Source organism: Pseudophryne corroboree, chromosome 8 (assembly GCF_028390025.1).
Source record: "Pseudophryne corroboree isolate aPseCor3 chromosome 8, aPseCor3.hap2, whole genome shotgun sequence".
Lineage (NCBI taxonomy): Eukaryota > Metazoa > Chordata > Amphibia > Anura > Myobatrachidae > Pseudophryne > Pseudophryne corroboree.
This window is the reverse complement of record NC_086451.1, coordinates 197,994,251-198,010,403: the sequence shown is the minus strand read 5'-3', so window position 1 is coordinate 198,010,403 and position 16,153 is coordinate 197,994,251.

Below are 16,153 nucleotides of genomic sequence, written 5' to 3'. Positions count from 1 at the left end.
TCCGAGGCATACTCGGATTCTCCCGTATGGCTCTGTTAAACCGAGCGCGCCCGAACGTCATCATCCCGCTGTCGGATTCTCGCGAGATTCGGATTCTATATAAGGAGCCGCGCGTCACCGCCATTTTTCACTCGTGCATTGGAAATGATAGTGAGAGGACGTGGATGCCGTCCTCTCACTTTGTTTCAGGGGGCTGCATATCTTTATTCTGGGGACCAGCAGTATACGTTGTCTGCCTGAAAAACGCTCCATATCTGTGCTCAGTGTGCTGCATATATCTGTGCTCACACTGCTTTATTGTGGGTACTGGGGACCACCAGTATATTATATAGGAGGAGTACAGTGCAGAGTTTTGCTGACCAGTGAACACCAGTATACGTTGTCTGCCTGAAAAACGCTCCATATCTGTGCTCAGTGTGCGGCATATATCTGTGCTCACACTGCTTTATTGTGGGTACTGGGAACCACCAGTATATTATATAGGAGGAGTACAGTGCAGAGTTTTTCTGACCAGTGACCACCAGTATTATACGTTGTCTGCCTGAAAAACGCTCCATATCTGTGCTCAGTGTGCTGCATATATCTGTGCTCACACTGCTTTATTGTGGGGACTGGGGACCAGCAGTATTATATAGGAGGAGTACAGTGCAGAGTTTTGCTGACCAGTGACCACCAGTATTATACGTTCTCTGCCTGAAAAACGCTCCATATCTGTGCTGCATTGTAGTATATAGTAGGAGTACAGTTCATAATTTTGCTGGCCACCAGTATATAATATATAGGAGTACGGTACAGAAGGCCACTGCTCTACCTACCTCTGTGTCGTCAAGTATACTATCCATCCATACCTGTGGTGCATTTCAGTTTTGCACAGTTTGCTGACCACCAGTATATAATATATAGCAGTACGGTATAGTAGGCCAATGCTCTACCTACCTCTGTGTCGTCAAGTATACTATCCATCCATACCTGTGGTGCATTTCAGTTTTGCACAGTTTGCTGACCACCAGTATATAATATATAGCAGTACGGTACAGAAGGCCACTGCTCTACCTACCACTGTGTCATCAAGTATACTATCCATCCATACCTGTGGTGCATTTAAGTTGTGCGCAGTATATATATATAGTAGTAGGACAGTGCATTGCCACTCGTAGATGGGCCAGGTGTTTGTGTCGGCCACTTGGTTCACTTAGCTTAGTCACACAGCTACCTCATTGCACCTCTTTTTTTCTTTGCATCATGTGCTGTTTGGGGACTATTTTTTAAATCTGCCATCCTGTCTGACACTGCAGTGCCACTCCTAGATGGGCCAGGTGTTTGTGTCGGCCACTTGGGTCGCTTAGCTTAGCCATCCAGCGACCTTGGTGCACCTCTTTTTTTCTTTGCATCATGTGCTGTTTGGGGACTATTTTTTAAATCTGCCATCCTGTCTGACTCTGCAGTGTCACTTCTAGATGGGCCAGGTGTTTGTGTCGGCCACTTGGGTCGCTTAGCTTAGTCACACAGCTACCTCATTGCGCCTGTTTTTTTCTTTGCATCATGTGCTGTTTAAGGACTATTTTTTTGAAGTGCCATCCTGTCTGACACTGCAGTGCCACTCCTAGATGGGCCAGGTGTTTGTGTCGGCCACTTGGGTCGATTAGCTTAGTCACACAGCTACCTCATTGCGCCTCTTTTTTTCTTTGCATCATGTGCTGTTTGGAGACTATTTTTTTGAAGTGTCATCCTGTCTGACACTGCAGTGCCACTCCTAGATGGGCCAGGTGTTTGTGTTGGCCACTTGGGTCGCTTAGCTTAGCCATCCAGCGACCTCGGTGCAAATTTTAGGACTAAAAATAATATTGTGAGGTGTGAGGTGTTCAGAATAGACTGAAAATGAGTGGAAATTATGGTTATTGAGGTTAATAATACTATGGGATCAAAATGACCCCCAAATTCTATGATTTAAGCTGTTTTTGAGGGTTTTTTGTAAAAACCACCCGAATCCAAAACACACCCGAATCCGACAAAAAATTTTCAGAGAGGTTTTGCCAAAACGTGTCCGAATCCAAAACACAGCCGTGGAACCAAATCCAAAACCATAACACAAAACACGAAAAATTTTGGGTGCACATCACTAATATATATATATATATATATATATATATTTATATTTATATATATTTATAAACACACACACAAATCTCCAAGAGTTCAGACCATGAATTACCTTAGCTATCTAAATGTCATGTTTGTAATTTGTCAGCTATTTCAAATTGAGTTTCTCTTCAAACTAGGTTCCTGGATATTGTCTTTCTGTTTGTCCTGTCTTCAGATAAAACAATGACAATCCAGTATTTATTGTCTTCGACAGATACTGGATAACTCTAGAACAATGGGAGTAACCAAAAGTATTTGCCTTCTTCATAGGATTTCAAAGCTTTGCGTAAACAAGGCCGTCTGGTACATTGGCCCTCATTCCGAGTCGTTCGCTCGGTAATTTTCATCGCATCGCAGTGAAATTCCGCTTAGTACGCATGCGCAATATTCGCACTGCGACTGCGCCAAGTAATTTAACAATGAAGATAGTATTTTTACTCACGGCTTTTTCTTCGCTCCGGCGATCGTAGTGTGATTGACAGGAAATGGGTGTTACTGGGCGGAAACACGGCATTTTATGGGCGTGTGGATAAAAACGCTACCGTTTCCGGAAAAAACGCAGGAGTGGCCGGAGAAACGGGGGAGTGTCTGGGCGAACGCTGGGTGTGTTTGTGACGTCAAACCAGGAACGACAAGCACTGAACTGATCGCAGATGCCGAGTAAGTCTGAAGCTACTCTGAAACTGCTAAGTAGTTTGTAATCGCAATATTGCGAATACATCGTTCGCAATTTTGCTAAGCTAAGATTCACTCCCAGTAGGCAGTGGCTTAGCGTGTGTAACTCTGCTAAAATCGCCTTGCGAGCGATCAACTCGGAATGAGGGCCATTGTATTCGAGTTTCTGGGAGGATAATTTATGTGTGAACCATCTTCATGCTATTATAAGGATGAGCAGACAGTGGGTGATTTATGTATTATATTGATTAAATATATAATATGTCTTTGTGGCTTTTCCATGCGAGTACAAATGCCTCCGTAATTACTCATACCACGCGCTAACACGCTCGACCGTGTGAGCGATCATACGCAATTTGCGAATATGTGCACGCACGGCAGAATAAGTACTCGCACGGAGGCCATCTGTGTAATGTTTGTATGTGATGTGTGTGCTGTAATATTTTCCGACTTCGACACACCTCACAGTGATCCGATTAGGAATGGAATGGTAGGGTTACATCCTGTCTGGGTAATAGCAACTCCCAATGGGAGAACCGATAGACAGGGAGTAACCCTCACCAGAAATTCTGCAATGTATTGCCCATGGACCAGATCTGAACTACAGACAATCATTTCAGAATTCCCCGATCCCCGGAGACATTTAGCCAGATGTCAGAAGTTTATTAAGGATCTGGGTAATGCCCATGAACCTACAAACAAAGATTGACGGACACTTTTGAAAGCATGCCTATCTCCTAATATTGACACCCAAAAATTTATCACGGATTGTAAAATACAGTCAGATAATCCTCTGCCTGATGAATACAATCAGGAGAACGTGAAACGAATTTACATACAACTAGGATTGTACTTCCCCATTGTTGTCCGGTGGAATACAATTTTCTCCAGAAAACAGAGAGAAAATGAACCAACATCCGAATACTTCCATAGGACCTTACAAATAATGGCTAGATATACTGGGGTATCGGATATAAGGAATGATGTGAATTACAGGGAGGTGGCTGTCTCTGTGCTAATGGACAGGCTCAATAAGGCATTGAAAGTCAGGGTACAGACTTCTTTGCCTAATTGGAGAGGGGTCACACTAGATACTCTCAGAGAATGCGCTATTGAGCATGACAGGAATATCTCCAAATGCAGAGAACAGCAGGAGAAGAGGTTGAAGACGGTAAGCATACAGGCACTTAAAGGGATGTTTAATCAACCAAGATCCGAGGCCCCTAAAGACTGGAAACGGGCAAGAATATGTTATATTTGTAGAAAGGAGGGACATTATGCCAGGGATTGTAGGAGTAATGGGACACATAGTAAATATAGACCCCCTAGACAAAGAACATGAGCCACGTTAGCAAACACATAGACGGGACCAAGGGACATATAGTAAGTATTTAAAGCCATAGAGGAAAACACTAATTCAGCAAATGGGAAGAACGAGAAAAGTGCTACATTACCCTTTGACAAAACCTGCAGAAGTTATGATTGGGCCTCTATGATGCTAAACCTTTTTCTTTTTTTTTCCTAGCAGCAGTGGCCCCTGACTATCTTAATCAACAGAGACTTTGTTAAATGTGAAATACATATAGTGTGCCCCCGCTCAGGAAGTACAAAGTATGTTAGATACCCACAAAGACTAATGTTGCATTCCACTGTTCTAGATTCATGACCATCACAGGAAGTGGAAATTATCTCGCAAAATACCGGGATCCCTATGAACTTAGGAAGGACAGGACACTGGATTGATGGCTGGGATAGTCCCAGTAGTGATACAACAAGCACAAACTTTAAAGGGAGTATACCAAGTAGAGAATCAATTCCCCGTAGTGCCCAATCCAGTTGTTACTTTAATAAAATCCTCTTCACCTCTACAGAACCTATCTGTTACCAACCTCTATGTGGTTTTTCTTCACAGTTTCCTCTTCATCTTTTACGTTCACCTACAGGAGCGTACAATACATAGACCCAATTACAGTTCATACACCACTTGCCTTATCGGTCTTTCAGAATGCTGCCAGAACCCGGTATATCTCACCAGCACAATGGCACCAGTATTACTGCAGTGTGCCTTGTCATGCACAAAGGGTAGAGAATGAGAATACTGGTGAAGGGAAATTGTGTATAGACACTGATATGCATGATGGTGTGTCAGCCCGTTGGTGAACGCAAACCTGACACATTTTTTTTTCTCCTCTCTCTCCTCTAGAGATGTTTTTACCCTACACAACAAATACACAACAGTTAAATCGAAATGCAAAATTTGTGTTCCCTACAGGAGAAGGCCGTCTGGAAGGCGAAGGTATATGGTTAGGAGTCCTCAGGACTTTTGAGAGATAGACAAGGTAAGCCAGTGGCCCACAGGGCATATCTCTCAAGCCTAGCTGAGGCGGCACACAGTCTGACTCATCTGGGCAAGGAAGGTATGTGCAAATTGGTAAGAACCTACTGGAGTGCATCAGGGTTCTCTTCTCATGCAGGCAAGAAAGCAATGACATGTCTTACTTGCTTGAGGAAGAATATTGGTAAGACGATACCAATGGAGCCATCCATATTCCTCCTACAGACGGACCTTTCCAGGTAATACATATTGACTTCATACAGTTACCACCCTGTAGGAATTTAAAGTATGTTTTGGTATGTAGAGATGTCTTTTCAAACTAGGTAGAAGCGTTCCCTGCTGCCACAAATACTGCCGTATTCACTGCAAAAAAAAAATCGTGCAGGAATTTGTGTGTAGATATTGTATCCCTAAAATAATTGAAAGTGATAAGGGTACCCATTTTACATGTGAAGTCTTTCACGTCATGTGCAAACTGATGGGTATTAATAGTAAGCTACATACTCCATACCGGCCACAGGCCAGTGCGAAGGTGGAGAGAATGAATAGCACTATTAAGAACAAACTGAGCTAAGTGGTGGCTGAAACTGGACTGTTGTGGCCAGAAGCATTGCCACTAGTGTTGTACAGCATCAGAACCACTCCCAGGTCACTGCTTAACCTATCAACTTTCGAAGTTCTTTTTGGATGACAACCCCATGTAATGATAGACCCCCAGGATGATTTGAAGTGCAATAATGAAATGACGGTACAATATTTGGTTAGGATGAGCCAGCAACTGAGAAACCAGAAAAGGAATCTGAAACTGGCGATTCCTGACCTACCAAACAGTAATTGTCATGAAATTGAACCTGGGGACTATGTGATGATTCGAAATTTTCTACGCTCAGGTTGCCTCATTGACAGGTGGAAAGGACCGTATCAAGTTTTGTTGACCAGCACGACAGCACTAAAGGTTGCCGAGAGAGAGAGACTTGGGTCCACTCGTCCCACTGCAAGAAGGTCGCTGACCCGGAGAAAACTTGTGACAAAGAGAAAGGTGAAGAGAACCTCGTATCACTAGAGAATCTGTTCTGGGAAAGCTGAGAGACAGGACTGTTGGACGGCACCTGAGTGTGGTGAACAGCAAAATCAAGGATGGTTGTCGTAACATTTTTATTTTTTCTCCTCCAATCACCCCCCCACTGCATTTTTCTTTTTTCTCCCTTTTTATTTTTCTCCTTATTGAAATGGATCCACATCAAGAGACTGTGTTTGCGGCTTTTTCTGGTGACTCTGTTTTTGATCAGGACAATTTGTTTTTGTGAGGGCCCCCGAGAGGTCGAGCAAGGATCTGGAATGGGTTCTGATGGGGAGGATGGATTCGTAGGACTCCAGGATCAGTCCATCACTTTGGTCAAAGCTGGTATCAGTAAGAGATCTGGTAGTCACGGAGCTCAGAGGCAATGTGAAGGGTTATTGTCTGATGAATAGTGCATATGTAAGTACTGCGAAAACATAGTCAAAGATGGGTGCATCCAGAGATTTCAGTCAAACACTAATACCAACATTGGCGGACATCCGTTGAGAGATTACCACTTATTAGTGGGTACGGTCTTAAACCAAACGGAATGCTGGGTGTGCTCGCAAGTACCTCAAGGACAGAGTAAGTCGGGATTAGTGCCATACCCTTTAACAGTAAATGAGGTACTCGAATTACATGGAGGGAGACCGGTGGACAGGAAATTTAATATATCTAGGCCCAAACCAATATGATGCCCTAGGCAAGATTTTGGCTGGTGCCCACTAGCACCGCCGCTAGTTCTGCAGGAGATGCCTGGCATGAGTCAGCTGGCAGCTCTGTTAACGTTGGGCGCCTTTTGTTTATGAAAATGCATCTTATTTGCATTACTATGTGGCCAGGATGCACAAGCAGCTTCTGCTGATTAAAATTATATGCAGCATGCTTATATTCTGTGTGCGACTGCGGCTGTATCTGCATACAAAATGTTACATTACAGTGATTTTCAGGAATACACTGCAACGTAGCATTTCATATGCAGATACAGCCGCAGTCACACACAGAATATAGGCATGCCGCATATAATTTTAATCAGCAGAAGCTGCTTGTGCCCCTAAGCATACCAAATGCCCCAGGCATTTGCCTAGGTTGCCTATGCCTTAGGCCGGCTCTGTCTAGGCCCCCTAGCTTGAAGCTCCACCAGTACCACGTAGATAGGTCACTGCTGTGTTTTAACGTGTCCAATTTCCAGAAACCAGGAAATTGGGAAGTGACATGGAACAATCAAACAATGACCTTCTCACATAGGGCTGATAAAGTACCCATCAATTCTGAACTTGTACGCAGGATAGCCACAAGTAGGAATCCCACGTATACACGTGGGATCAAAACCTTGTGGGTTGGAAAAGTGAAACAGGGATATTGTGCCCACATCATCCAGCCCGATACTTGTACTGAACAAATGGGAGAACTGGGGACCGGTTTCTTTGTGAGAAAAATCTGTGATATGGTGTTGTTACATTTTGTCCCCTATGTTCTTCTAGACAGAGATCATGACCACTACACATGACAAAATGAAAGATATTCACTGCAACGCTCAGACTCCTTATAGTCATACACATTATGAACACATTGTCAAGAGACACCTCATAGATAGGACAGAGCCCGCAGCCTCTGATTTGATCCCTGAGTCCACCGGGATTCAAATTCTTCTCGCATTAGATATCACCCTTACTGCCAGAGGAATTATACATTATAGGTACATCCATGCACTAGCGAACTTGATAGATAATATCACTGAGATGTATGATGACACTTTCAGGTATACAGGTAGGGAGCTACAGGCCTACAAGAAGGAGCTGGTCCAGCACAGGATGGTCTTAAATTACGTCACGGCTGTGACAGGTGGGTACTGTGTTACTCTGGCAGCTCAATATGGTGTGAAGTGCTGTACTTACATTACCAACAGTACTGAAGACCCAACGTAGCTCATCGATCAAAAGATGGACGATATTTTACAGTTGAAGTGTGAGTTCAGAAGGAAACACAACCTTACCTTAATGGCTGAGAGTAATGAATTGATTGGCTAGGCCTCATGGTTGAACCCACTCAAATGGTTCTCTGGGTTAGGAGAGTGGGCACAAAGTGTAATTGCTAGTGTGGGAAAGTTTTTCCTCAGTATCCTGGGTGTCGTCATAATTATCGGTTTGATATTCAGATGTGTTCGAATTTTGATGTGGCACAAACACAGGACAAATTTGATGAGTCTAAGGAGTGAGGGCGTTGTAACAGTGGCAGACTTGATATATGATCCGACCGTAGAAACAGTGTTGTGATAAGGATTGTAAATGAATTTCATGGCCTTATTTCTTTCATCATTTTTCTGCTTTCCCCTCTACCCAGAAAACATCCAACCGGAAAAGACTTCAGTATACCCAAATTTATGTAAATGTATTTTTATATGTCTTACCCTCATCACTGCAATCTTCAGTTAATAACACACATAGGGGGAAATTCCAAGTTGATCGCAGCAGCAAATTTGTTAGCAGTTGGGCAAAATCATTTGCACTGCAGGTGTGGCAGATATAACATTTGCAGAGAGAGTTAGATTTGGGTGGGGTGTGTTTAAACTGAAATCTAAATTGCAGTGTAAAAATAAAGCAGCCAGTATTTACGCTGCACAGATACAAAATAACCCACCCAAATCTAACTCTCTTTGCAAATGTTATATCTGCCCCCCCCAGCAGTGCACATGGTTTTACCCAACTGCTAACAAATTTGATGCTGCGATCAACTCTGAATTACCCCCATAGTCAGTAAATGTTATCCAAACATAATAGCATACACATACATCTCCCCCACATGTATCATCAGATAAATGTGCTCCCCATTTATTTTTCTAAGAAGCCGGACAAGGTGAGGGCTAATGGCCCTTGCCTAGAAAGAGTCCGGTAATGTTTGTTTGCCCATGTACAGACCCTTAATATGGGATGAGAAGGATTAAATGTATGCTTTGCAATACCTCGAAGCTTACTTTAGAACTTATACAACACGATGATACATCCCCCTCAGACTCTTACTCATACATACATACATACATACATGCTTTTGTCTATCCCACTAGGCTATATATTTCCCACCTACACCTCTTCCCCTGTTACCCGAATATTGTATATATTGTAAATGTAATATTTTCAGTATTATTAGTTATGTGTGGCAATTTTTGTTTGCTGCCAAAGGGTGGACTGTCGAAGTCGAAAATATTATACTCACATCCAACATGTACAAACACCACACAGAGTGGCCTCCGTGTGTGTACTTGTTCTGCCGTGCGTGCACATGCCCGCACGCTGCGTACATTGGCTCACGAAGCCCTGCGTATTAGTGCGGGGTATGAGTAATTACGGTAGCATACGCATTCACATGGAAAAAGCCACAAAGACATAACTGATATTTCATCCACATAGTGCATAATTTACACATAGCCCACACACCACACCAGCAAGTTACATTTACTTTAGAAATGGAACAATAGAGATATTCACCTTTACAGGATGTGAGGGGACAGAAATAGGTCAGAACATAGTATTTGGTATCCACATGTACAGAAATTCAAGGGCAATATTCTGATCACAGTTTGCAGATAATTGCATGCTCCTGTGCATAGTTATGCACAGGAATACAATATTTATATCTCACTGTATGTACTATACTCCTGATACCCTGGGACCCAGTGGAAGACATCTGCAAGTACACCTGAACTAAGCATCGCCCACCTGTTCAAACCAACCTATGACCCCTCACATACTGTAAATGACCTGCCCCTTGACCTATGGATGAAGAGCTTACAGTTTCCTTTGTTTCATGCTTTGGACTATTGTATAGAAACCAAGCCTCCTGGCCGACCTCAGTCTATTCTCTGAAGGTCAACTTTCCAGATTGACTGAGGACCGGATCCAGGTGGCGCAGGTGAACAAACGTATGTATCCATTGGTTGTAGCTACTTCTCTGTAATATCATTGTATTTCATTGTATATCCCCTTTCAGTAAATAATTGTTGCTGCATTGGACCACAACATAACATATACTACTGGTGTCGCATTCCGTTTCTGTTAAGGGTTTAAAGTGCATTTCACCCACACGTGTAGCTGCATTGTGCTCACAGCGTGTCGGCGTGTGTACGCAAAGTGTGTACGTATTACGCCCGTTCGGCGTGAGTACGCAAAGTGCGTACACAGTACAGGCCTGTGTACGCAAAGTATGTAAACAGTACAGAGGTTATGGATTGCATTCAGCGGCTGCAGCGGCCTGAACTTTAGTGTAATAAGGTATGGCTTTTTCCTGTAAGTTAAAACGAACTTAACATAGGTGACCGTGCAGCTGCCATAGCCACGCACCACCCTCTGCAGCTCCCTCTCCTGGCACCCAGCCTGCCCAGGCCAGGCCCTCCATCAAAAGACAGAGACTTCTTGTCCTCTTGGCCAGAGCTGCGGCAGCTGACTTGCATGACCCCATGTGTCACGCAACCGGTTATTACAATGTCCCAGGTGATAATCTTAAAAAAATTATAATAATCTCCTCTAACTATAAGAGGAAAAGTTAGTGCCGGAAAATTAAAAATTTGCCATATACCACGCGCAGGGGCAAGAAAAGGCTCAGACCATGGCCTTTATTTGTGAGTGGTGGTCCTGCTACTGTTCTTTCATGTGCTAAAATATCTATTTCAAAAGCCAAGGCCACACACAGATATTTTCTGCAACCTCTCATGCACCACTTGCTCTAAGTCTTTACCTCTAAAACAGTGAAATAAGTGAACAAAAAGAACACTAATGCTGAAGAGGAAAATGTGTGTCACAGATTCCCGAAGAGACTATATGGGTGTGCATTAATGCTACTGTGAGAGTCTGACATTTCTGATTCTGATACTAACCCTAGAGAAGCCTCCTTCAACCATTTCTGAAACCCCTGCAAAAGGAAGGATGAGTAGCAGTAAAAGTAATGATGATGGTTCAGACATACCTTGGAAGTAGTAAATATGCAACAGGATGAGGGGACAGTAATGGTTATGATGATAATGAATGTGTTGGGCAAGAACAAGTCAATAAAATTCAGGAGAATAACATTGTTTGTGTTGCAGTCAGCCACCAGTGACGACACTTCATGCCAGTGCATTGCCATGACTGTGGAAATATTTTTACCCAACTCCTGACATTTGTAGGGGCATTAACCATTTAGGCATCTCCTGCCTGTTATGTCATTTGCAGCAAGTTAATTCCAGTGGTTTATGAAAATCTGGAAAATAATATAATACCAAGCAATCCAACAACAGCTACCAGCAGCATGAATAGATACCAGCACATGCAATCTAAACCACCAACACCTTCATCATTAACTTCCTCATTAGCAATCAGAGGTAGTTCTACATCCAATTTGCAAAGGCAAACTGACTCCCCTATCCACGATTCTCAAGAAAAATCCTTAAGCGCTAGGGCTGCTGCTGCTGGGTGTGAATCTTCATCACAGAAGGAGACCAAGAAGAAGAATTGTAGCTTCATACAACAATTGACTGTAAAACAATCATTTGCAAGAGGAACCAAGTATGACAGCACCATCATGTTGATCAGTAGATTACTGAAGCCATGATGGCTATGTTAGCATTAGATCTGCGTCAGATATCCTCTATCAATCCATCTGGTTTTAGCCGATTAGTTGAGACGTGTCCATGCTACCAAATTCCATCTCGATTTCATTTTGCCAGTACAGCAATTCCTCACCTGTACCGGGATGTTTAACAAAAATAAATTGTTTCCCTTAAAATGTAATTGTACTGATTATTCACTTAAATACAGATATGTGAACAAGTGGTACTGGTCAAACTAAAGACTACAGTACGTGACTGTGACAGCCCACTGTCAGGGGACGTGATAGCAAAATGGCTTACTCTGCTAATACACTCCTTTAGGATTTGTAATTTTCAATAACAAAAGTAACATTGTACAATATGAGCATTATGACTAGGTGATTTTCAACACTTTCCATGTTTTGCGCACACACTAAACATGGTGTTTCAGAATTTCTGTAAAAATGACAAAATTTCTGGGCATTTTGGTATTCACCTACCATTTGTAGAACATTGTAGCAGCTGTGAGAAAAGTATAATTTGCCATGCCACCAGCTGTTGCAAGAGGTAGTATACAGATGGAATTTATATGCTTCAGTGACTAAAGAAACAGCAACAAGCCATCAAGGCATACACATCAAACAATGAGATAGGAAGAAGGAGGACATGGAAGTCTTGGCAGCAGCATACATCTCGTTTTGGACAGCCATTTATTTGTCACAATTGTTGATGTCATCCATTGCCAACTTTTCATCCAGGTGTACAGGCCCCATTTCCTGCAGTTTCTCCGTGGACAGATAAAGAGAATGTAACATTGATTACAGCCTGATCTCCCACTAATACAGCATGTAATGCTTGTGTAACTTCTGGCAACCATTGCTCTGTTTGCATTTGAAAACTCACATTTGCAAGCTTGGTTTAATTATTTTTCATGTTTCCTATTTTCTTTCCTTACAGTAGTAGCAATAATTTAATTCTTTACCTTCCACTAAATAGTACTCCACCTCCAATCACCTAAACTGGCAATGGGCCTGTGATTTGCTGGTTGTGAAAGTTTATTAACATTATTAATCATCAGTTTCTACTTTCTTCAATTATCAATTTCTATTGGCCTGAGGCCTTTGATTTGCTGGTTGGAGAAGTCTGTTATTACATTATTAATTAATTAGCACTTTCTACAATTATCAATTTCCATTGACCAGATGACTACGATTTGCTGTTTGGAGAAGTGTGGTTGTAATATATTTTCTACTGGGCTTTTACTTTTAGGCTATTAGTTATTGATTGATGAAAATATTCTATAGGGTTGTATAGTTTATGAAGTTGCCATCCTGTCTGCCACTACTGTGCCACTATGTTTCATATTCTTTTAAGCTGCCATATGTTTGGGCTGCTGCTCTGTTGCTTAGTTTAGCCAGCCAACATGCTGCAACCTTTGGCCAATATTAGTGAAAACAATATTGGGAGTTAAGAGGTAGTCAAAATTGACTGTAAATGTAAGTTATTGATGCTAATACAACTATAAAATAACAGTTCCAAATTACATGATTTTTGCTGTTTTTGTAAAAAATTCCAGATCCAACACCAAAACACTTGAGCGTGGTTTTGGTATAACCAAAACACGATGATGATTTAGAATCAAAACATGGGGATCTGCACAAATCTCTACTTCCAATACTGAGAGGAACTGCACAATTTGTTTGTCAGCAGGGCACACTGGGAATTACCTTATTTAGCGAGCCAGTCTAGCTATTCAAACTGTCTCAGTACACAATCTGCATGAGAATTTCTATAAAACTAAATTGAATAAGGGCAGCATATGTAGGCCAGCACAATGAGTGACAACAATTGTGCTGGGTACACACTGGCCAATACATTTTGCCACTAATTGAATGGTCGCTATATTGCGGGCACATCGGCATGTGTGTGTACCAGCGATATGTCTCTGAATGATGTCATTCACAGCACAGTACAGCCGATGACCGATATATCTGCATATATATCGGCGCATCGTGCTGTGTGTAGGGGCAGTCAGTCAAGAGGTGCCTGGATAGGTAGTAGGTTCTCCAAGCCTTACTAGGCGAAGCGCATGTCTTACTACCTATCTGGGCAACTCTTGATCCCTGTGCACAGGACCAACCTAAAGCACTAACTGATAAGTATTTAAAAAAAAGTTTTTCTCTAATACTTATTACTTAGATTCTCTGTTTTAACTGTTTTAAACCATTCCTATTGCATGACATTAATCCAGTCTATTCCAAGACATGTATCCCTAATAGTTATCTCATGACACACATTGTTAGAGACAGACATCATCCCAATTATGTTATAGACTTCCATTAGGATCTACATAACACAGCAACAAAACTCAGCAATTGATACTCCTTAATAGTAGAGATGAGCGGGTTCGGTTCTCTGAGAACATCACATCCCAAGCCTGGATCTGAGTCCGGCTCAGGACTTCCCGACAGACTCGGAAACAAGAACACGGCAAAACATCATCATCCCGCTGTCATATTCTTGCAAGTTTTGGATTCCATATAAGGAGCCGCGTGTTGCCGCCATTTTCACTCCAGTCCTGGAGAGTGTAGCGAGAGGACGTGTCTCTCTCCTCAGTGTCTGTCTGTGCGGGAAAGTGGTGTGGCGACCTGCTCTGTTTTATGTGTGTCATTCCAGTGCTGTCTTGTGCTGCATCAGTCCAGTGGTGGTGTCTTGTGCTGCATCAGTCCAGTCACAGTGGTGGTGTCCTCTGCTGCCATATGTCCAGTGCTGCTGTATAAGTCCAGTCCATTGCAATGGTGCTGGTTGTCCTGCATCAGTCCAGTTTGTGGTGTCCCTTTACTACCGTATAAGTCCAGTGGTACTACCGCATAAGTCCAGTGATACTGCCGTATAAGTCCAGTGATTCTGCCGTATAACTCCAGTGATACTGCCATATAAATCCAGTACAGTGGTACTGCCATATAAGCCCATTGGTACTGCCGCATATGTCCAGTGATACTGCCGTATATGTCCAGTGGTACTGCCTTATAAGTCCAGTGGTAATGCCGTATAAGTCCAGTGATACTGCTGTATAAGTCCAGTGGTACTGCCATATAAGTCCAGTGGTACTGCCATATAAATCCAGTCCAGTGGTACTGCCATATAAGCCCATTGGTACTGCCGCATAAGTCCAGTGGTACTGCCGTATAAATCCAGTCCAGTGGTACTGCCGTATAAATCCAGTGGTACTGACGTATAAATCTAGTCCAGTGATACTGCCGTATACATCCAGCCCAGTGGTACTGCCATATAAGTCCAGTGATACCGGCGTATAAGTCCAGTGGTACTGCCATATAAGTCCAGTGGCACTGCCGTATAAATCCAGTCCAGTGGTACTGCCGTATAAGTCCAGCGGTACTGCCGTATACGTCCAGTGATACTGCCGTATAAGTCCAGTGGTACTGCCGGATATGTCCAGTGGCACTCCCGTATAAGTCCAATGATACTGCCGTATAAAAAGAAAAGAACCTAGGCGCTAACTTATTGAATAAATTAATTATCAATTTAACATATATGTATATGTGTTTTTCCCAACTCTGCTACTCCCTTTCGTTGTTGTAAACAAACCTCTGTAGGTTTGTAAATTCAAAACAGGAAAGGAGAAAATTATCAACTGCGCCTGGGACTAGCAGTGTATGGGATAATGTCTATATAAACATAATATTAGGATACCCCCCATGCGTCAAAAAAAGCAACAAATATCCAATAATTATGAAAATAGAAAAGTTTTATTTTTATATATAGATATCACAATAAAATTGAAATAAAAATAAAAAGGTTACTGTGCACAGTAAAAACTGAATACATTCAATACAATAAACATAAAATGTATCACTTGTATTTGCAACAATAAAACAAGTGCTGTGCTGTGGATAGCTAAAATAGCTGTAGGTAACAGATCATCCTTTTAGGTTCACTGGTTTAAAATAAAACCTGAGATAACTGCATTGTTAGCCAAACTCTTGTATTAGGTAAGTTCTTGATAGTATATTTATTTATTAGAGAGTACCTGTAGTCAGTCCGCTCGTATGAACCACCGTTTGGCTTAGTGAACAAATGGAAGAAAGCTGTGTTCATAAGAGTCTTTTAGTGAAATATGCCATTTGTCAGATTGGGTAGAGGTGGCATCCCACCGTGCTGGATACCTGATTTGCGTTGCGAGGGAGAACCAAGGGCAAGGCTATGCTCACCTCGTGAATGGCTGCTGGTTTGCTTCCAGATATGGACCACTGCAAGTGCTGGGAGCCGGCCAGCCAGATGTGTTCTCATCTGGCGCCGGCAGTGCTGAATCTATGTGGGAGAACACTGTGGGATCTCGCCGGAGCCTGGTGGATGGCTG